Here is a 19,901-nt window from a genome sequence, read left to right as displayed (position 1 = left end):
GAAAAGGTACTGAGGAACGTAAAGAGGATATGAAGAGGATAAAAATTAATGCAGTAGAAGCTGTTATAGAAGGAAACAAAGAGAAAAAAGTGATCGAAATTATAATACGAAATCGCCAAATCTCTAGCAGTAGTTGGGAGCTCCAACGTTAGGCGTGTTATGGGGGCCTCTTAGGGACATGGCTGCCAAGAAGGGAAAGAAAACCAATCTGCACTCCGTGTGCATACCGGGTGGAGACATTCCAGACATCTACATCTACATCTACATCTACATCTACATGATCACTCTGCAATTCACACTTAATTGCCTGGCAGAGGGTTCATCGAACCATTTTCATACTACTTCTCTACCATTCCACTCTCGAATGGCGCATGGGAAAAAGGAACACGTAAATCTTTCCGTTCGAGCTCTGATTTCTCTTACTTTAATATGATCATCATTTCTCCCTATGTAGATGGGTGTCAACAAAATATTTTCGCAGTCGGAATCGAAAGCTAGTGATTGAAATTTCGCAAAGAAAACGGCCTTTGTTTCAGTGACTGCCACCCCAACTCGTGTATTATATCAGTGACACTCTCACTCCTGTTGCGCGATAACACGAAACGAGCTGCCCTCCTTTGCAGTTTTTCGATATCCTTCGTCAATCCTACCTGGTAAGGATCCCACACCGCGCAGCAGTATTCCAGCAGAGGACGGACAAGTGTAATATTGGCTGTCTCTTTAATGGGTTTGTCGCATCTTGTAAGTGTTCTACCAACTAAGCGCAGTCTTTGTTTCGCCTTCCCCACAATATTATCTATGTGGTCTTTCCAGTTTAAGTTGCTCGTGATTGTAATTCCTAAGTATTTAGTCGAATTGACAGCCCTTAGATTTGTGTGATGTATCGTATACCCAAAATTTATTGGATTTCTTTTAGTACGCATGTGGGTGACCTCGCACTTTTCTTTGTTTAGTGCCAATTGCCACTTTTTGCACCATACAGAAATTCTTTCTAGATCATTTTGTAATTGGAATTGATCGTCTGATGATTTTACTAGACGGTAAATTACAGCGTCATATGCAAACAATCGATGGGGTATGCTCGGATTATTACCTAAATCATTTATGTAAATCAGGAGCAGGAGAGGGCCTATGACACTACCTTGTGGAACGCCAGATATCACTTCTGTGCTACTCGATTTACCGTCTATCACTACGAACTGTGACCTCTCTGAGAGGGAATCACGAAACTAGTCACACAGCTTAGACGATACTCCATATGCACGCAATTTGATTAATAGTCGTTTGTGAGGAACGGTATCAAAAGCCTTCTGGAAATCTAGGAATATGGAATCGATCTGAGATCCCTTGCCGACAGCATTCATGACTTCACTGGAATAAACAGTTAGCTGTGTTGCACAAGAACGATATTTTCTGAATCCGTGTTGGTTATGTATCAATAAGTCTTTTTCTTCACGTTGATTCCGGATGCCATGAAGAGCACAGGGCGCAGGCGAACTGTACCTGGTGGATCACGTCAGTACCAATGATGTGTGTCACTTTGGATCGGAAGAGATTCTCTCTGGTTTCGAGCGGCTAACGGAAGTGGTAAAGGCTGCCAGTCTTGCTTGTGAAATGAAAGTAGAGCTGCCCATTCGCAGCATAGTCGGCAGGATCGATTGAGGACCTCTGCTACAGAGCTGATTTGAGGGTCTGAATCAGAGGCTCAGACGGTTCTGCGACCGTGTATGCTGCAGATTGCTCAACTTGCGCTACAGGGTGGTTGAGTTTCGGGTTCCTCTGAATATGTCAGGAGTCTACCAAAAGCAAGAGGCGGCTACACGAGTAGCAGAGGCTGTGTGGCGTGGATTGGGCGGTTTTTTAGGTTAGAGGGTCTCGGGAAAACACAAAAAAGGATTCAGTCACAAAGGGTGTAGGCCGAACACAAGAAGAAGCTAGATAAAGGAACACCAATAGAACAGTTGTAAATTGTTTTAGTAGTGTTGGGAAAGTACCAGAGCACCAAGCGCCAATATAAAGCACTAATGCTGAAATCGTTATAGACACTGAAAGCTGGCTAAGCAGGAGATAATTTCAGCCTAAGTTTTTACGAAGGACCTAACGGTGTTCCGAAAGAATTGGCTAAACACTGTTGGCGGTGGCGTGTTTGTTGCTGTTAGAAGTAGTTTATCTTGTCGCGAAATTGAAGTAGATAGTCCCTGTGAGTTAGTATGAGCAGATATCATTGCTGCCAACCGGAATAAAATAATAATTGGATCCTTTTACCGACCTCCCGATTTAGATGATGCAATTGCTGAATGGTTCAAAGAAAACTTGAGTTTGATTTCAAACACGTATCCGACTCATACGATAATAGTTGGTGGTGACTTTAATTTACTCTCGATATATTGGCGCAAGTACATTTTTAATTCCGGAGGTATGCATAAAACATCCTCCGAAATTCTACTAAAGGCATTCTCTGAAAATTATGTCGAGCAGTTAGTTCATGAGCCCAAGCGAATAGTAAACGGTTGTGAAAACACACTTGACCTCTTAGCAACAAATAATCCTCAGTTAATAACGAGCATCAAAGCGGATATAACAGGAAGACAGATAGAATGTGTACCCAGCCATGAATCAAACAGAGCACTAGGTGCTTCATGTGTACCGTGAATCACGTGGCAGGACGTAACCCACCCCGTTTGTTTCTATTCGGCCAGCGTCGCTGGCATCTATGACGATTCTCTTCGTTACCGGAAAACTACTGCATGTAAGACCATGCGGCACTGAAAATGGCAAAGGATTTTTCCCTTTCCTGATAAAATCTTGGATCCGCACCTAACAGATAAGAACCTTGTATATCGGTAGTAATCGTATTGGCAGAATTATGACCGAGAGCAGTCCTGAATTATGTGTTGACTGGTAATCATCAAATACCACTCTGGCCATTTCTTCACGTCAACTACCAGTCGACATCTTCTCTCACTCAATTTGTGGCATAATTTTTTTTTTATTTACTCGTCAAGTTTCATAGGACCAAATTGAGGAGCAAATCTCCAAGGTCATGGAACGTGTCAGTACATGAAATTACAACATAAACGTAATAACAGATAAAAATAAATCTTTAAGAACCTTAAAAAAGTCAGTCCATAAGTTTAAGCAGTACAATAAAAATCAGTTTAATTTTTCAAGGAACTCCTCGACAGAATAGAAGGAGTGACCCATGAGGAAACTCTTCAGTTTAGATTTGAAAGCGCGTGGATTACTGCTAAGATTTTTGAATTCAAGTGGCAGCTTATTGAAAATGGATGCAGCAATATCCTGCACACCTTTTTGCACAAGAGTTAAGGAAGTCCGATCCAAACGCAGGATTTCTGCCGAGTATTAACCGAGTGAAAGCTGCTTATTCTTGGGAATAAACTACTACTGGTAACAAGAAACGACAATAAAGAATATACGTATTGAGAGGCCAATGTCAAAATACTCTGACGCGTGAACAGAGGTCGACAAGAGGTTCGACAACTAACACCACTTATTGCCCGAACCGCCAGTTTCTGAACCTAAAATATCCTTTTAGAATGAGAAGATTTACCCCAAAATATAATACCATACGACAATAGCGAATGGAAATAAGCAAAGCAGATTAATTTTCGTGTCGAACGATCACTCACTTCTGATGCCGTTCGAATAGTAAAAATGGCAGTATTAAGTCTCTGAACAAGATCCTGAACGTGGGCTTTCCACGACAGCTTACTATCTGTATGAACACCTAGAAATTTGAAGTGTTCAGTTTCACTAATAATATGCCCATTCTGTGAAATTAAAACGTCAGATTTTGTTGAATTGTGTGTTAGAAACTGTAAAAACTGAGTCTTACTGTGATTTAGCGTTAGTTTATTTTCTACAAGCCATGAACTGAGGTCATGTACTGCACTATTTGAAACCGAGCCAATGTTGCACACAACATCCTTTACTACCAAGCTAGCCGGCCGCGGTGGCCGAGCGGTTCTAGGCGCTTCATTTCGGAACCACGCGGCTACTGCGGTCGCAGGATCGAATCCTTCCTCGGGCATGGATGTGTGTGATGTCCTTAGGTTAGTTAGGTTTAAGTAGTTCTAGGTCTAGGGGACTGATGACCTCAGATGTTAAGTCCCATAGTGCTTAGAGCCATTTGAACCTTTTGAACTACCAAGCTAGTGTCATCAGTAAACAGAAATATTGTAGTGTTACCAATAATACTAGAGGGCATATCATTTATATAAGTAAGGAACAGGAGTGGCCCCAACACTGATCCCTGGGGCACCCCACACTTGACAGTAAACCACTCAGACCCCACATCACAGCCGTTATCAACATTGTGAATAATGACCTTTTCCTGCCTGTTGCTAAAGTAAGAGGTGAACCAATTGTGAGCAACTCCTCGTATTCCGTAATGGTCCAACTTCTGGAGCAATATTTTGTGATCAACACAATCAAATGCCTTAGTTTAATCAAAAAATATGCCAAGCGTTCGAAACTTTTTGTTTAACCCATCCAGTACCTTACAGAGAAAAGAGAATATAGCATTTCAGTTGTTAAACGACTTCTAAAGCCGAACTGTACATTTGATAGCAAAATGATCAATTATCCTTACATACATAGCCTTTTCAATGACTTTTTCAAACACTGATGGCATAGAAATAGGTCTAAAATTATCTACACTATCCCTTTCTCCTTTATTATAAAGCGGCTTTACTACTGATTACTTTAATCGCTCAGGAAACTGACCATTCCTAAAGGAAAAATTACAAATATGGCTAAATACAGGGCTAACATGCGCACCGCAGTACTTTAATATTCTGCTAGACACTCCATCATAACCATGAGAGTCCTTAGTCTTCAGTGTTTTAATTATTTTCTCAATCTCCCTCTTGTCTGTATCACAGAGGAGTATTTCAGACATCATTCTCGGAAAGGCACTTACCAAGAAAGCTTTATGATTTCCTGTAGAAACTAAATTTTTATTTAATTTACCAGCAATGCTCAGAAAATGATTGTTAAATACTGTGCATATATCTGATTTATCAGTAACAGCAATATTTCTACTGCGAACTGACTTTATATCGTCGACCTTGTGCTGCTGACCAGACACTTCCTTCACAACTGACCATGTGGTTTTAATTTTATCCTGTGAATTAGCTATTCTATTTGCATACCACATACGCTTTGCCTTACTGATAACATTTTTAAGCATCTTACACTACTGTTTGTAATGGGCTACTGTAGCGTGATTGTGACTACTAACATTTTGATATAATTCCTGCTTTGTTCCACATGATATCCTTATCCCACTAGTCAGCCACCCGGGCTGCTCATTACTGCTAGTACCCAGTTTAGAATGTTCTAATGGAAAGCAACTCTCAAAGAGCATGAGAAATGTGTTGAGGAAAGCACTGTATTTTCTCCTCGAGTCCATTCAGTACCTCATTAGTTGTCTGACTTACCCATACAATCTTCAGCATTTTTCTATAGAACTGCGGTTCACAATTGTTTATTCTTTTCTTGCTTAAACTGTTTGTTGTCCGCGTTTCTCTTCCGTGTAAGTTAATATTCAAAACAAATACTGTCATGAAATACTTATAAGCTTTAAGTTTGTTTTAGGTGTTGAAAGATTTTCATTTTTCAGACAAACTTTTTTTTCTATTGAAGGTAAACATTTTATATCGTCTCTGATTGCGACGTCATCTGTTAATTTGCTCAACAAATAGCAAACTCGAGTACTGCTTCTTGTGCCTCATTTCCTAATCGAATTCCCTCCGATCCCCTGATCTAAAACGACTACATTCCATTACGTTTTCTCTATTTTGTTGATTTATCCCTTAAAACCTCTATTGAAAATACTTTCCAAATTTGTCTTCTGTCTCCTTTGTGGCTTGCTCGATGTATAGATCCCAAAATTCGAGGTAGACCATAAACACGTTTAACTCCCTTCTCATTTACTGCTTGCGCTTCATGTCGATCGATCTTATAACTGCAGACTCGCTTCTGTATAGTTTGTAGGTAACGCTTCGCCACTTGCATTTTGTCCTTACTGCCTTCACAATTTCCAAGAGTGTATTTCAATAAGCATTATCAAATGCTAACTCTACATGTACTGCAAATGTAGTGCTACCTCTTTTCAAACGTAAGTCGTACTGTCACTTATATCTCACGTGTTCCAGCGTTCCCAAGCTAGTCTACTCCATCGTCGATTTCTTTTGCAGATAGTTCATGTTAGTATTTTGCAATTATTGGTGATAGTTCTGCAGTATTCACACTTGTCATCACCTGTCACGTATGGAATTCCAAGTGCTCAATTCTTCCGGAAGTGTGAATGTGTCCCGCCTGTCTTGTATCTGTAGCACACTGGGTGGAGTAATTTTGTCGTGGTTCGTTCTCTCTAGGCTCTCAATGATGCTGAAGGAGAGTTGTCTACTCCAGATATCTTTTTTCGAATTGGAGGCCTCACTGACTGTCAAATTTTATTCACAGAATCACATTTCCCATCTCCTCTTAGTCTATTTCCCCTCTCTTTTCAATAACGCTGGACCATACTTCTTTTGCACAGCACTTCTGTATATTCTTTTCACCTTTGAGTCGTTCTTTGTATAGTGCGGGCTTTCCATGTGATCTCTCGGCGGTAACCCCAAATCCTATGGCCGGATATGGTTTTGAACAGAGGTTCTACTGCAATGGCTAAGAACTGTACGTGTGAACATTTCTCTTTCTCCCTCTCTCTCTCTCTCTCTCTCTCCCTCTCTCTCTCTCTCTCTCACACACACACACACACACACTTTCTCTCTCCCTCTCTGTGAATATCTGACATCTGTCTGTCATACACACACTACACAGACGCTCACTCTAGCCCACGAATTTTCTACGTCCATAGTTCGAATAATGAGCACGGAAATCAATTATTATTGCTGCAAGTTAACTTCCACTATGCGAAACAGGATGACATCCACCGAGCGAGGTGGCGCAGTGGTTAGACACTGGACTCGCATTCGGGAGGACGACGGTTCAATCTCGCGTCCGGCCATCCTGATTTAGGTTTTCCGTGATTTCCCTAAATCGCTCCAGGCAAATGCCGGGATGGTTCCTTTGAAATGGCACGGCCGACTTCCTTCCCCATCTTTCCCTAATGCGATGACACCGATTACCTCGCTGTCTGGTCTCCTTCCCCAAACAACCCCAACCCTGGATGACATCTAATGACATAAAGAAATCTGTAGTTTCTCGGTGTCAAGTACTGACTTACTAATAGAGCAGCGTTAAATGACGCTATTTCGATATGAAACTATAATGGGTTTCATTCAAGTAAGACGAATATGACATTTTTGCGCCAGTTTGTGCATTCTGAAATAAATATGTATTACCTGTGTTAAACCAAGATGTCTCACCTGCCTAACAAGAATTTATATCTGTGATGAACACGTGTAGGAAAGGCAGTTTTGGTCCAGTGTACTCATTTCCTTTGTCTATGTCTGGTACAGTACTGAACTGTTATATTTCTCCAACACTCTTGAGATATTTTAAAAATTCGTCATTTTCTTGACTGGTATGATGCTGTTCACATTTCCCTGTCTTGTGCGTACTAATATTTTCATCTCTTTGCTACCACAACACCCAGTGCCTTTATGATAGGCTTCACATATCATAGTCTGCGTTTGCCCTAACTATTGGCCCTTTTGTTGCTACTTCCAGCGTCAAGTTAACAACTATTCCTACATACCGTAGCACGCGTCCTACTAACTGGTCCATTCTTTCGGTTGGGCACTTTCATATACTTCTTTCGTCACCTAGTCTGTTCATTTCATACTTTAGCTGTCTACTTAATTTTGGTAGCACCAGGTTCCCGCTTTTCCATCATCCGTGTTTTAGTGGCTTTGTTTTCTTTTAAGTTTGAAATAAGGATTCATAACCCGAATCCTAAGTTAAGCTTCTTTGTATAAACTATAAAGTATGGCTCGAGTGAGCAGCCACTTTTTGGGGCCTAAAATAAAAATCGCCTGAAAGTATTGAGTTACCAGCATAAAAATCTGCGGCCGTAGTATACGCATCTGACTAAATGACTAAAGTTTCGCCGCTGCGGTCGTGACCAACATCCAAAGAATACTAACTGATAAAACATGGAATTAATAAATATCATTATTCAACAGAGCCACTACTAATAATAGCAATCCAACGAAAATTAAAAAGTCTCACTTTCACTTCTTTTAGTTTGTATAGAAAACAACAACCTACTGTGTACATATGTAATCATTTTCTTCGAAGAAAATTACAGTCAGTGCACCTCTTAATAGTAACTGTTCTTAATTTAGTGTTAAAAATGAGCGGATCTAACACAAAATTTGTACAAATCGACCCCTAACAAATACATTTTGCCTCATTTTTCTCGTTTTGGCACGGAAACAGCGGGCTGTGGACTCTGTGCTGTCGGGTGGCTGTTCTGCGCCGCCGTCGTCGGGGTACTGCATCCCAGGAATTTTCCTTAACGGCAATAATGAAACACAAATTTTCTCACAAATCTTAATAAAAATATTTTTCCCCAGTTTCTCAGTAACTCACTAACAATATTTAATTAACATTTTTCGTCGCTCATGTTTGAAAGTAATACTTTACTGAGGGATAGGAAACAATGCTGTGCTGCATACATACATTTTCAGGAACTTCTTCTTCAGTTCTGTACCAATATCTTTCTCCAGTTGATCTCCTTCACTGAAGAAAGCTGTCTTCGCGTGTATCAATCTACTTCCGATATCTTCTCTGCTTCGACCATTTTTGGCAATATTTCCTCCGAGATAGGAAATTCTTTCATTATTTCCACTAATATGTTCCAGATTTTGGTGTTAAAGTAGTCCTTATTTTCCTTGTCATTCTTATTCATCACCTTCTTCTTAATTTCAAAATCTGTGAAACTAATAATTGTGATATAAAAAATGCAAACTTATCATATATTGATATAACCATTATCATTCACAGTCGGTATATGTTTGCAGAGCTACCACAGTTGTACTGCTTATAGCAGTGAAAATGACTGCAGTAATTCCGCACAAAATCTCCTTGTAGACGCGGCTGCCAGCGTGGTATTTTTTTTTTTTCAAATACACTAGATTGTCCTCTTCCTCGAGTTCCAATGTGACGATAAGTTTTGCTTTGGATAAATCATTGGCAACCTGAAAGAATGAATGGAACAAAAACTACTGAACGTTTTGCCTCATTTATTTTTATGAATGTAGATAAGTTACTTTAGAATTGAGAACGACGTTTGCCCGAAGTGTCATCTCCATTCCCACCTCTTTACTTACTCCCTTGCACTGATCTCGTCTAGTAAAGGGCTGCTGTACTCAGCATTTGGCAAACTGATAGTTTTATATAGCTTTGCTGGCGGACGCCGTTAGTGCCTCCGCAATCGTCAGTTACTTGAGGGGAGGAAGTCGGGTGCGCAACCAGTCTACGAATTGAGTAAGCTTTGTTGCGTGTGTGTTTGTGATTATAGTTTAAATGCTTTTGATTCGTATGTCCTGAAGCGTAAGTTGGGGACCCGTGGTCTAGAAACGGCGTCTTTGCTTGGTAAAGGGTACGGGTTCGAATCCATCCACTGCTTAGATTTTGAATAAAATCACCAGCATTGGCAACCGAAGACTTCCGGCATAAAAAGTCGCCCTAATTCTGCCAAAGGCCTCTGTCAAAGAGGGCGGAAGAGCAGACAGAGCTTATGGGCACTCTCTTGTCCCTGGGGTAGGAAACTGCCCCTAAAGGCGAAGAATCAGCAACCGTCAAAGACCTGGGTATGCAGAAGGCAATGGAAACCGCTGCGTTAAAGAGACGTAATGTCTATCCACAGAACGCGTGCTCAGTAATTGGAGAAAAAAATTTAATGTCCAACGAAAGGACAACGTTACTCCGAGTGCGAGCATGGCATGTCAGAAGTTTGAACGTGGTAGGATAGCTAGAAAATCTGAATAGCAAAATGCAAAGACTGTATCTGAATATATAGGAAGTAACTAAAGTGAAACCGAAAGATGACAAGTATTTCTGGTAGCGTGAGTGGAAGGTAATATCAACAGCAGCAGAAAATGCAATAGGGGAGGAAGACTCTTTATGAACAGGAAGGTAGGGCAGAGAGTGTGTTACTGTCAATAGCGCACTGATAGGGTTGTTCTTATCAGAACAGGAAGCAAAGCAACACCGACAACGATAGCTCAGGTATGCATGCCAACGTCACAAGCTGAAGGTGAAGAGATAGTGAAAGTATACGAGGATATTAACCAGGTAATTCAGTATGCAAATGGAGATGGAAATATAATAGTCGTGGGGGATTGGGATGCAATTGCAGGGATACGGGAGAATATGCGCTTATTACTAGGAATGGGAGAGAAAAAAGACTAACTGAGCTCTGCAATAAATTTCAGCTGGTAATAGCGCATTCTCTTTTCGTGAATCGCAAGAGGAGGAGGTTTACGATGAAAAGGCCAGGAGATGCGGGAACATTTCTCTTAGAGTACATCACGGTTCGACAGAAATTCCGGAATCAGGTAGTGGATTGTAAGGTGTACGCCGGAGCAGAAATAGACACAGATCACAACTGAGTAGTGATGAAGAGTAGGTCTAAGTTTAAGAGACTAGTGAGGAAGAATCGATACCCAAAAAAGTGAAATTCGCAAGTACTAAGAAATGAAGAGATACCCTTGAAATTCTCCTACACTATAGATACTACGATAAAGAACAGCTCGGCAGACAGTTCCGCTGAACAGGAATGAACATCTTTAAAAAGCGCAAACACAAAAGTTGGACAGAAAAACATATGTGCAAGGAAGATACCTGCGAAGAAAGTATCGGCAACATCAGTTGATCGCGGAAAGAAAGAAGCACAAAAACGTTCAGGGAAATTCAGGAATACAGAGATACAAGTCGCTTAGGAATGAAATCAACGGGAAATGCAGGGAAGCTAAGCCGAGATGGCTACATGAAAAATGTGAAGAAATCGAAAAGGCAATGATTGTCGGAAGGACTGATTCAACATAAAGGAAAGTCAATATAATCTTCGGTGAAATTGAAAGCAATGGTGGTAACATTAACCCTCTAACGGTAAGGTTGGGGTTGGATCCGACCCCAGCGAGTCTGTTTTATTTATAACTCCCCACTCCCTTTTCTGAGAGCGCTGTGGTTCCAGCTACCCTACCAGCCAGTCGTCCCGAGAACGATGAGGGGTCCACGTCAGTCTGGTGAGTGACCTGCAGCTACCCTCTCTATCCGAAACCTACATTACCCACGCTCGGGTTGGATCCGACCCCACCTTACTGTTTACGTCACACTTATTAGTTTCTTTTGTGGGGACGATTCAGCCCCATATTGATGTTTATATTACATCTAAGTTTTGTTTTCTCTTCTAGTATCGTAATAAAACGGCACATCAACTCCTTAGAACTCCTGAGGAGATATACAACGAGTTTCTCGGACAGGAGGCTGAGTCAGAGGATAGCAACAATATCGATGCAGAAAACTGTTCAGAAACCGAGGATGATGTATTACCTAATACTGATGACGAGGATGATGTATTTCATTGTGCGGCAGCAGCAGTCGAGTTTGATAATTCTCAGTCAGACGTAGATTATGAGAGAAAGTTTGAGCTAGGTAAAGACTTAGAGACAATATGCACCAACAAACCCATCCATACAAAATTTTCTAGGACACCAGCGACAAATATTATTAATCATCTCCCTGGTCCAGGTGGGGAAGCAAGGGGGGTCACTAGTGAATTAGAAATATTTTTATAATTTATAGATTCGAAAATTATAGAAAAAATTGTTTTGTACACAAATCTTGAAATCGAGAAATCTAGGCAAAAGTACAATACGGTCCAGCGGTTTCATTCACCAACAGAGAGCGTTGAAATAAAAGGGTTGATGGGCCTTCTCTTAATGAGTGGTGTCCTAAAGAATTCTGTGCTCAGTGTAGATGAGATGTTCTCAGCAACCTATGGACCTCCGGTATTCCGTTGCACTATGTGCATGAAAAGGTTTGTATTTCTTCTACAAAACCTCCGCTTCGATGATAAACCATCAGAGAGGCCAGAAAAATCAACGACAAATTTGCTGCTTTCAGAGAAATGTGGGACATATTTGAATCTAGCACTGAGAAAAATTATAGTCCATCTGAGTATGTCACATTAGATGAGACTCTACTGAGTTTTCGGGGTGCCTGACCATTCAAAACGTATATCCCATCGAAACCCGACAAATATGGGTTGAAAATAATGTAACTATGCGAAGCAAGGACATTCAATTTTTTGCGTGGCATTCCATACATTGGCAAGGACAACAGAATAAAGAGGAGACCTGGAGATTTGCCTTTACCTGACCAGTATGTTTTTCCCCTGACGGAATCTATCAGGGATTCAAATAGAAACATTACAAAGGACAATTGGTTCTCCTCACTGGAGGTGACTGACGCCTTCCTCCAAAAGAAACTCGCATTTGTAGGTACATTGAGGAGGAACAAACCGCAAATACCACCATCAATGCTGCTTTCCGCTCCAGTAGGCTCTTCAACATTGGTGTCATTTACCCCAAAGAAAAATAAAAAAGTTTTACTGATATCGTCTATGCACTTCTCTGGAGAGATAAATGAAAAATCAAATAAGCCGGAATTGTGGAGTTCTACAATCTAACTAAAGGAGGGGTCGATGTATTGGATATGCTATGCCACAGCAGGACCACAAAAACAAAATCGAGATGGGCCATGCGGTACTTCTATGCTATTTTAGACATCGCTGCTATAAATAGTTTTATCATTTACAAAAGCAATAGCAAAATGGACAGCTTTTCAAATGATGCGAGAATATCATTTCTCAAAAATCTTGCGCTCTCTTTTCACAAAACCTCTTATGGAAAAGAGGTTGAATAACACACTTCTTCCCCGTGAGCTCCGTTCGTCTATTGGAAAACTTTTAGAAAAAGAACTAATCGAATTAGACAAGCCTACCCAAGCACAGCCACTAAAGAAAAGAAGATGTGATTTTTGTGACAGGTCAAAAGATAGGAAGGGGAGTGCTTTTTGTAGCAAGTGTAATCGTTCTATATGTGGGGAGCGTAAGGTTATTATATGCACTAGCTGTAAAGAAACTGTGATGTGATAAACTGTGCCAAATATATCTTTTCAGGGCTGTATGTGATCGTTTCCAGGATAACATTATCCATTTATTATTTGTTGCTGTTACATTATGTGTACAAAGACATTTATTACTGAGAACTTTATATTTCGAAACTGCTTACACTATAATTATTTTCTACAATTAGTAAGAGATGTTTCTCATTTAGTTCCTATCTTTAGAATTTCTAAAGCACTCAAGTTCCTAGTTGATGACTAAATCTATTGAGTTTTACTGTGTTTTCAATAATTTTATAGAGAATATTTCTATTAAGGTAATTTTTGTAATCAAGTTGCTATTTTTTTCCAAAGTACTTTATATTCTTACTTATTGACTATATAAAAAAACTTGTTGTTATAACAAATTTTATATGTGTTTAATTGATAGTAAAACTTTTTCCCATTATTCATTTTTTATTTTACCCTGAAAAATCGATATTTGGAGGGTGGGGTCTGATCCAGTCCCACCTTACCATTTATGTCAGGAAACTTCACCTTACCGTTAGAGGGTTAACAGTGCAACGGGAATTCCACTGTGAAACGCAGAGAGATGATAGGTGGAAACAGTACGTTGAAAGCCTATATAAGGGGAAGACTTGTCTAACGTGTCAGAAGAAGAAACAGGAGTCGATATAGAAGCGATACTAACCCAGTTTTAGAATCAGAATTTAAAAGAGTTCCGGAAGACTTAAGACCAAATAAGGCAGTAAAAATTGAAAACATTCCATCAGAATTTCTGGGGAAGTGCCAAAAGAAAGAAAACTAAATAAATAAAATAAAGTAAACGACTACTCACGATGGAGTATAGAATGTATGAGTCTGCGACATATCATCTGATTTTCGGAAAAATGTGATACACACATTTCCGAAGACTCCAAAATCTGGAAAGTCCGAGAAGTATCGCACAATCAGCTTAAAAGCTCTTGCATGTAATATGTAATGGGAAGTAGCAGAAATGAAAATATCGAGACACCAAACATCATGATTGGTTCAAAAATGATCAAATGTGTGTGAAATCTTATGGGACTTAACTGCTAAGGTCATCAGTCCCTAAGAGTACACACCATTTAACCTAAATTATTATAATGACAAACAAACACACCCATGCCCGAGGGAGGATTCGAACCTCCGCCGGGACCAGCCGCACAGTCCATGACTGCAGCGCCTTAGACTCATGATTGGTGTTCACGAAGTAAATGAAGTTTAGGAATTCTGTCACCCAGGCAGCAAAACAATCCATAACGGACGGAGAAAGAAGGACATCCAAAGCAGACTAGCACTGGTAAAAATGGCGTTCCTGAGCAAGAGGCGTCTACTACTATGAAACATAGGCCTTAATTTGGGGATGAAATTTCTAAGAATATTCGTTCGGAGCACAGTAGTGTGCGGTAGTGAGACATGGACTGTGAGAAAACTGGAACAGAAGAGAATCGAAGCACTTGAAATGTGGCGCTACGGACGAATGTCGAAAATTATGCTACTGACCATTAAAATCGCTACACCAAAAAAAAAAAAAAAAAAAAAAAAATGCAAATGATAAACGGGTATTCATTGGACAAATATATTATACTAGAACTGAGATGGGATTACATTTTCACGCAATTTGGGTGCATAGATCCTGAGAAATCACTACCCAGAACAACCACCACTGGCCGTAATAACGGCCTTGATACGCCTGGGCATTGAGTCAAACAGAGCTTGGATGGCGTGTACAGCTACAGACGCCCATGAAGCTTCAACACGATACCACAGCTCATCAAGAATAGTGACTGGAGTATTGTGACGAGCCACTTGCTCGGCCACCATTGACCATTCGTTTTCAATTTGTGAGAGATCTGGAGAATGTGCTGGACAGGGCAGCAGTCGAACATTTTCTGTATCCCGAAAGGTCCATATAGGACCTGCAACATGCGGTCGTGCATTATCCTGCTGAAATGTAGGGTTTCGCAGGGATCGAATGAAGGGTAAATCCACGGGTCGTAACACATCTGAAATGTAACGTCCACTGTTCAAAGGGCCGTCAATGCGAACAAGAGGTGACCGAGAGGTGTAACCGATGGCACCCCATACCATCACGCTAGGTGATACGCCAGTATGGCGATGACGAATACACGCTTGCAATGTGCGTTCACTGCGATGTCGCCAAACCCGGATGCGACCATCATGATGCTGTAAACAGAACCTGGATTCATCCAAAAATGTGACGTTTTGCCATTAGAGCATCCAGGTTCGTCGTTGAGTACACCATCGCAGGCGCTCCTGTCTGTGATGCAGCGTCAAGGGTAACCGCAACCATAGTCCATGCTGCTGCAAACGTCGTCGAAGTGTTCGTGCAGATGGTTGTTGCCTTGCAAACGTCCCAATCTGTTGAATCAGGGATCGAGACGTGGCTGCACGATCCGTTACAGTCATGCGGATAATACACTCCTGGAAATGGAAAAAAGGACACATTGACACCGGTGTGTCAGACCCACAATACTTGCTCCGGACACTGCTAGAGGGCTGTACAAGCAATGATCACACGCACGGCACAGCGGACACACCAGCAACCGCGGTGTTGGCCGTCGAATGGCGCTAGCTGCGCAGCATTTTTGCACCGCCGCCGTCAGTGTCAGCCAGTTTGCCGTGGCATACGGAGCTCCATCGCAGTCTTTAACACTGGTAGCATGCCGCGACAGCGTGGACGTGAACCGTATGTGCAGTTGACGGACTTTGAGCGAGGGCGTATAGTGGGCATGCGGGAGGCCGGGTGGACGTACCGCCGAATTGCTCAACACGTGGGGCGTGAGGTCTCCACAGTACATCGATGTTGTCGCCAGTGGTCGGCGGAAGGTGCACGTGCCCGTCGACCTGGGACCGGTCCGCAGCGACGCACGGATGCACACCAAGACCGTAGGATCCTACGCAGTGCCGTAGGGGACCGCACCGCCACTTCCCAGCAAATTAGGGACACTGTTGCTCCTGGGGTATCGGCGAGGACCATTCGCAACCGTCTCCATGAAGCTGGGCTACGGTCCCGCACACCGTTAGGCCGTCTTCCGCTCACGCCCCAACATCGTGCAGCCCGCCTCTAGTGGTGTCCGTGCGGTAGCGTTCTCGCTTCCCACGCCCGGGTTCCCGGGTTCGATTCCCGGCGGGGTCAGGGATTTTCTCTGCCTCGTGATGGCTGGGTGTTGTGTGCTGTCCTTAGGTTAGTTAGGTTTAAGTAGTTCTAAGTTCTAGGGGACTGATGACCATAGATGTTAAGTCCCATAGTGCTCAGAGCCATTTGAACCATTTCTAGTGGTGTCGCGACAGGCGTGAATGGAGGGACGAATGGAGACGTGTCGTCTTCAGCGGTGAGAGTCGCTTCTGCCTTGGTGCCAATGATGGTCGTATGCGTGTTTGGCGCCGTGCAGGTGAGCGCCACAATCAGGACTGCATACGACCGAGGCATACAGGGCCAACACCCGGCATCATGGTGTGGGGAGCGATCTCCTACACTGGCCGTACACCACTGGTGATCGTCGAGGGGACACTGAATAGTGCACGGTACATCCAAACCGTCATCGAACCCATCGTTCTACCATTCCTAGACCGGCAAGGGAACTTGCTGTTCCAACAGGACAATGCACGTCCGCATGTATCCCGTGCCACCCAACGTGCTCTAGAAGGTGTAAGTCAACTACCCTGGCCAGCAAGATCTCCGGATCTGTCCCCCATTGAGCATGTTTGGGACTGGATGAAGCGTCGTCTCACGCGGTCTGCACATCCAGCACGAACGCTGGTCCAACTGAGGCGCCAGGTGGAAATGGCATGGCAAGCCGTTCCACAGGACTACATCCAGCATCTCTACGATCGTCTCCATGGGAGAATAGCAGCCTGCATTGCTGCGAAAGGTGGATATACACTGTACTATTGCCGACATTGTGCATGCTCTGTTGCCTGTGTCTATGTGCCTGTGGTTCTGTCAGTGTGATCATGTGATGTATCTGACCCCAGGAATGTGTCAATAAAGTTTCCCCTTCCTGGGACAATGAATTCACGGTGTTCTTATTTCAATTTCCAGGACTGTATGTCTGTCATCTCGACTGCTAGTGATGCGAGGCCGTTGGGATCCAACACGGCGTTCCGTATTACCCTCCTGAACCCACCGATTCCATATTCTGCTAACTGTCATTGGATCTCGACCAATGCTAGTAGCAATGTCGCGATACGATAAACCGCAATCACGATAGGCTACAATCCGACCTTTATCAAAATCGGAAACTTGATGGTACGCATTTCTCCTCCTTAAACGAGGCATCACAATAACGTTTCACCAGGCAACGCCGGTCAACTGCTGTTTGTGTATGAGATATCGGTTGGAAACTTTCCTGATGTCAGCACATTGTAGGTGTCCGGCGCCAACCTTGTGTGAATGCTCTGAAATGCTAATCATTTTCATATAACAGCATCTTCTTCGTGTCGATTAAATTTCGCTTCTGTAGCACGTCATCTTCGTGGTGTAGCTATTTTAATGGCCAGTAGTGTAGGGGGATTAATAAGATAAGGAACGAGGAGTTTCTGCGCAGAATCGGAGAGGAAAGGAATATATGGAAAAGACTGACAAGAATAAGGGAATAAAGGAATAACTTACAAGTTACTAGAGGAAATTGTAGAGGGCGAAATCTGTAAAGGAGACAGAGCTTGAAATACAGCCAGCAAATAATTAAGGGCGTAAGTTGCAGTTGCTCCTCTAAGATGAAAAGGGAGGAGAGGAATTCGTGGCGGACCGCATCAAAATAGTCAGGAGACTGATGAAAAAGAAAAAGTTGGGTTCGTGCCTGTTTTTGCTTAATCGAGGGTGGGGAAACGCCTAAAGACTGGGCTGGGCGGTGCACGAGCCAGGTTCGTTAAGCCACCTGGCGGATTCGATCCGTCTCTCGTACTCGTCGCTGTCTAGAAAGCTAGCGCGCTGCGTGTTACACTGCACGGACCTTCCATTCCAGTAGCTTCACAATGTTTTACATTTAAAGCATTACATTAATAGACTACTATTCAGAATATGCAAAGAAGTATAAAGCAATAAAAATTTACTGTATGCAATAATTTAGTACAAATAAACTTGCCACATGCAATAAGAATGGAGTGCTTCCGCTTGAAATTACGAAGTTGGTCCCGCCCACGCAAGAGGCGTGGTTGGGCGATAGCTAGTTGCAGCAGAGACTGCAGTCCCCTTTACTAATATTAACTTTTCACCTACAACGTATTTTCGACTTCGAGATATGTAGTTGCTTCAATTTAAGCCAACACTCCGTAGCCTATATGTAATTAAAAACAGTGTCTCATGTTCTTACAGAAGACATCAATGGCCAAAATCAGAACACTTCAGTAAGCACACACATCTGCCAGAACATAATGACCATCGCCGCGCGGGATTAGCCGAGCGGTCTCGGGCGCTGCAGTCATGGACTGCGCGGCTGGTCCCGGCGGAGGTTTGAGTCCTCCCTGGGGCATGAGAATGTGTGTTCGTCCTCAGGATAATTTAGGTTAAGTAGCGTGTAATCTTAGGGCCTGATGACCTTAGCAGTTAAGTCGCGTAAGATTTCACACACACACATAATGACCATCGAACTACTATCGATATAAAACCATCCAGGCGATAGCAGTGGCAAGTGATGAGGAACGATTGCTAGTCAGAGACATGGAAGGTGCATGTAGTATCAGTAAGGATGCTGTCCTTGTGTAGAACTGGGAAGGCGCGTGACCTTTCTGAGTTTGACCGAGGGCTGATTGTGATGGCCCCAAGTCCCGGTACGAGCGTTCCGGAAACTGCACGACTTGTCGAGTGTCGAGGAGTGGTGGTGAGTGTCTTCAACACAGAGCGAAATCAAGGTGAAACCACGTCCAGATGTCGTGGTGTTGGGCGGCCGCCTTTCATTACAGATGTCAGACGTCGCAGGCCGGGCAGACTGGTGAAACAGGACAGACGGCGAACTGTGGCGGAACCAACATAGAATTTAATGCTGGGCAAAGTGTGGCTGATCACACAGTGCATCGAACACTCCTAGGGATGGGCCCCTTCAGTCGACGATCCAGGCATGTGCCAATGTTAACACCACGATATCGGCAACTACGACTGAAATGGGCATATGACCATCGGCACTGACCGTTGGCGCAGTGGCATAGCGTTGCATGATGCGATGAATCCCAATGCCTTCTTCGTCATGCCGGTGGGAGCGAGCGAATCGGACGTCTGCCAGGGAAACAGCTCTTCACCTGTACTGCGCGACGGAGACAAGCTCCATTATGGTCGGGGGAACATTCACGTGAGCATCCATCGGTCCAGAGGAGCTCCTGCAAGGTACCATGACGGCCAAAGGGCATCGTACACTGACTGCAGACCGCGTACGTCTCTTCATGATGATCATGTTTCCCGACGTCACTTGCATTTCTCGACAAAATAATGCGTCATGTTACAAGGACAGGAGTTCAAATGGTTCAAATGGTTCTGAGCACTATGGGACGCAACTGCTGAGGTCATTAGTCCCCTAGAACTTAGAACTAGTTAAACCTAACTAACCTAAGGACATCACAAACATCCATGCCCGAGGCAGGATTCGAACCTGCGACCGGAGCGGTCTTGCGGTTCCAGGCTGCAGCGCCTTTAACCGCACGGCCACTGCGGCCGGCAGGGCAGGAGTGTGATGGAGTAGTTCTAGGAACATAATGGCGAGTTCTAATTGATATGCTGGCCCCCAATTCTCCATAGCTGTAACCGATCGAACACA

This window comes from Schistocerca cancellata, chromosome 6, assembly GCF_023864275.1.
Source record: "Schistocerca cancellata isolate TAMUIC-IGC-003103 chromosome 6, iqSchCanc2.1, whole genome shotgun sequence".
NCBI classification, from domain to species: Eukaryota; Metazoa; Arthropoda; class Insecta; order Orthoptera; family Acrididae; genus Schistocerca; species Schistocerca cancellata.
This window is presented reverse-complemented; position numbering follows the sequence as displayed.